We start from the raw sequence: 4588 nt of genomic DNA on the forward strand, positions 1-4588 counted from the left end.
TCTTTGCTTTCCTGTAAAAGGAAATTGTGATCATCAAAATCTGGAAAATGAAAGAAACTCAACTATCTTGTGCTTTTGATCAGCTCTGCCTTTTGATTAGACCCACCAGAAAACCCTTCAGAAATCCTTCACCAGGGAGAGAACATTATCAGCTAAAATCTGCATGTAAACTTAATGAACTAACTCCTTTCTATCACATAGAAGTAACTGATTTAGCTGGTGTTTAAAAAAGGGAAGGGAGCCGCTGCAAGCAAGGCCGGTTTTTATCTACCTATTCTGGTCACCGCAGTTCAAGAGAAAAATAGGTAAAAGAAATCCCCGTAAAATTAAAGAGCTACAGCTTTGAAATGAATTTATTTAGGAGAACGTCAATGGACATCTCTTTTTGTTGGGTTATTTTTTATTTCTTGCTTTAATTGCAGAAAATTAAGGGAAGAGGTTTGTCTGTCTGTTTGATGATTTTCCGCAAGGGCAGATACTCCATCATGAAGCATAAAGAGACTTCGTGGAGTAATTTTTTCCACCTTATCTGGAGATCTCTCAAGCAACATGCAAAGCTATTCTTTGAAGTTACTTTCTTTGTTTCACTCAGCTAGGAAAGCAACACGACACTGCTCAGTTTCACTTCTTTTTTTTGCTTTTCACAGAACAAACTTCAGGGTCATGAGCTTTAAGACTTATGGTCAAACTCTCTTCTAAGAACTAGTGGTTGAGAGCTGGAAATGAGAGAAGGGGGTAACATCAGGGCACACTCAGCAATCACAGAATGACTGTGAACCATCACCGCAGTGTAGACTCAAAAAAGGCAAAGACAATCCAAAATACTGTGGTATTTCCAGCAGTGATAGGGAAGTACTAATGGTTCGATGCTCTATCAGGATCTCATCCGGATGCCAGAGAATACGCTGGCTACCAGTGTTCAAGAGCCAAGGGGTAATTTCATGGGAGGAGATGGGAAAGCTTGCCTCTGTTAAGAAGATGAAGCCAAGGGGTAATAGGTTTGCTTTTTATAAGCACACCAGTGAGCGAGAACTGTGTAAAATAATGGAGAACACTGGGACGAGGAGCAATGAGTATAAGCTGCCTGTGGGCAGGGCAGGGGAGGATAGGGAGCCAGCAGAAAGGTACTGTGGAGCCATGTGCCCTGGGGAAGGAGAGGCGAGGGGCCAGCTGAGCACACCAGTGTGGTTGCCATCACAGCTGCCTGCCCCCCACCCTGGGGCTGTCAGTCCCTGCCCCAGCAATGCCACAGCAGGGCTGGTCTCCAGCTCCCCACAGCCCTGCCCTGCCTGGCCATGGGTCGTGTGGAGCTGGGCCCCCCGGCAGAGCCACACGCATGAGGCTGGCAGAGCCACCCGGCCTCCAGCTGCTCGGGACCTGCCTCCAGCCACAGCGGGCACCACTGGCAGCAACACCTTCATCTCCCCTTCCTTGCAGGGCTGCTCTCTCCAGCAGGCTGCGGCGCTGCCCTCGGCTCACCGAGTGCCCAGGGCAGCCTGGCTTCCCAGGGACTTGCACCCACATTGATGGCAGCGGGGTCCAGCATGCCACGAGCCTTGCACCAGGAGACTGCCCGGCTCTAGCAGTCCTCGCTGCTGTGTGCACGGCCAAGAGATGGTCCTGACCTGGAGGAAATGGTAGCTCCCCAAATGGCAACAGAGCTGTATCTATGCATGTCAAGACACTCATGTTTGTTTCTTTAACCGTAATTAAAAAAAAAAAAATACAGTTTGAAGACATTGCAAGAGCATGAATCAAGCCGTAAGTAACATAAAATCTTGGATTTACACTTTTCACCTCAGAAATGGTGATATATCCCACATCCACAGCCACCTCAGACTCCAAGCACACCCCAGAAGAATTGGGAAAAGTTCAGGGTTAAAGGAAGCCCAGCAGATTTCAGATTGATCATGACTTTAAACAATGAAGTATGTATTTTACAGCCATGAAAACTGCCAAAACAAAACCTTCTGTTGCTGTAAATAATGCAACCCAATTTTGTTTGGCTCTCTTTTTTTATTTTCAGTCAGATCTCTCATGGCTGCTGCTGGTTACTTTCTCCAGTGAGAGCTGGTGTGCCTGAGCTCTGCTATGACCCTCACTGTCCCAAAGGAACCAAGCCCAGGCATCAAACTGCTGGTAGCTCCCATACGGAGCTGCTGCCTGCCCCGTGCCCCAGCCGCTCCAGTACCTGTCCTTGGCTGTGCTCCAGCCTGCGCCTGGCCAAGAACCATGACACTGGTTTGTTTTCCTAGCAGCTTCTCTGCTGCCTGGCTTGCTCAACTCCTGGCACGCTGGGCAGAACTTTCATAGTCCGTCAGCCTACGTACTCACTCAGTAACTGGTGCGCTGCAGATGAGTGAAACCCACGGGCTGGAGTCAGAGGACTTGTCTGCAGCATCCAGCACTGCAATGCCTAAATGTAGGGACCTGGCCCTGGTGGTGACTCAGAGACCTAAACCACGCAGTTAATGGAGAGGGCAGGATCTGATTGTAAGCTCATAATGGAGGTGATGCACAATGACTCTTTGGAGGAGGCAAGGATGGAGACGAAAGTGCTCCTCTCCGAGGGCAACCTGTGCCAGTGGAGCATGGGGCACAGATCCCTCCTCTTTATCCTCCCCAGTGCCACCGCCAGCATCCTGACAGCACAGAAGGCAGAGCAGGCAGTGGGTCCAGCCTCACCATGCTTCTGAGCCAGGTGTTGGAGTCCCTTCGTGGACAGTCAGGGCTTTGAGGAGTGCGCAGGAGACCACTGCCAATGTGACTCCGCACTCTGGCATAGAGGAGCTAACTGGTTTAGGTGCCGCACTAAATTCCCAATGGGTTTAGGTATAAAGGCCATTTCTGGACATCTTCCACTCCCTCCTTGTTTTGTTTCACACCTCGTTGAGGCACAGGGAGGGAAAAGGAAGATTTTGAGTTTGGGGATCACTCCTACTTCACCCTCTTGTTCTTTGTATGGGTTAACTGGGTCCCACCCACTCTCAGAGAAAAGGGAGAACCTCCACTGTAGATTGGTGGTCCTCACTAATCTAAATATTTTGACAGGAGTCCCACGGAGTGCAGAAACAACAGTGCTGGCTGCAGCTCCCACCACTGACTCATCCTGCAGGAAGAAACGTCATGGGGCCCAGAATAGAAAAAGCTTTCAGTTCTGCTCATCTAACTGGCACAACCCCAATGAAGGTGCGAGGGTCACATCCTGGGGCTGCAGGAGCTTTTGGGTTGGTTCTCATAGCCAAGGACAGCAGCCTTGGCTGTCCTGACCCCGAGCCAAGATGGTTCCAGTTGGGCTTCAAGCTGTTCTTGCTTGCCTCCACCTCTCTCCCCTACCTCAGACTGACCTGCGTGGTACGTCTGAGTTTGGCAGGAGGTACGACACGTGCCTCCTCCGTACAGCTCCCTGTGCGACGGCCCCGAGCAGAGCAGAGCAGAGCAGAGCCACCACCCTCCCCTTCCACCTGGAGATGTTTTTGTCTGAAGCTGCAGAGCCACAAGGATCAGGGACTGGCTCGAGTTATTTCTGTAACAAGCCACAGTGAGCCAGCTGAGCTGCGGTAACAGGCCGAGCGCATGCCCTCAGCTGGAGGCTAACGCAATGCAGCCTGATTCAGTTTAACCTTCCTTCACTGCAGCTGACCTCGGTGGCATCGCCTGGCGCTGCAGCACCCGCCGGGACTGACCCTGGCTCAGCTGACACAGCAGGGCTAAGGTAACCCCATCTGTGGCCAGTGGTGAACTTCCACAACCTTATGAAAGCCCACTAGACTATAAGCTTCTGTAACAAAGGTGTGAAAAAAAAATCAATCTTTGTTGCTAGGAAAGGTTGAACCAGTTTGGATAAGTAAGTAAGATCTGGCCAAAGTGGTCTTTCTAAATGCAACTTGCTCTAAGCCTGCTTGCTGTAGATTTAAATATTGGAATCAGATTTACAAGTTAAATGTTGAGTTTACTGTTCACCCTAACTTCAGGTTTTTGGGGGAGGTTTTAATGTTTGGCTGTCCCCTGCATTTGTCTGGCAGCCCAAGAGCCCATCCTCACACGTGGGTAGCACACAGCATTGCATGCGCTGTAAAAGCAGAACCTGATTTTTAAAGCTGTGGGTATAGAGCCCTTATTATTCATTACCGCTTTACCTTCAGGTCTGAATGGCTTCATTAGTGATCTCTCTCGGCAGAGACGTCTTAGGATACTGCTGCCTGTGCTGCCATTTAATAGCTCAGTCTGACAAGATCTTCTGGATCTAAATCTATCATCATTTGCGCATAGGGCCTGATCCTGATTCTTAATTTTGCCATCCCTATTTCAGTGTGAGTTTGTTTTATTTAGATGTAGAAATCAGGCCTGTGCCATGCAGAGGTAACTTAGATGCTTCCAGTGACCAGAAGGTAAGATTAGAAATGAAATGCTTGTGCCAGGGCCAGGCTGTGACACTCTGCCCTGCGTTAATGGGCAGCTGTACCTGGCAGATCTTCGAAACCAAAGGTACTGCTCACCAGGGCGACTATTAGCAACGACTCACGTCATGGTAAAAGCCACAGACAAACACAGTTAGGTTGCTATTATATTTGGACTACAAGCTCTG

The sequence above is a fragment of the Pelecanus crispus genome, chromosome 6 (genome assembly GCF_030463565.1).
Source record: "Pelecanus crispus isolate bPelCri1 chromosome 6, bPelCri1.pri, whole genome shotgun sequence".
NCBI classification, from domain to species: Eukaryota; Metazoa; Chordata; class Aves; order Pelecaniformes; family Pelecanidae; genus Pelecanus; species Pelecanus crispus.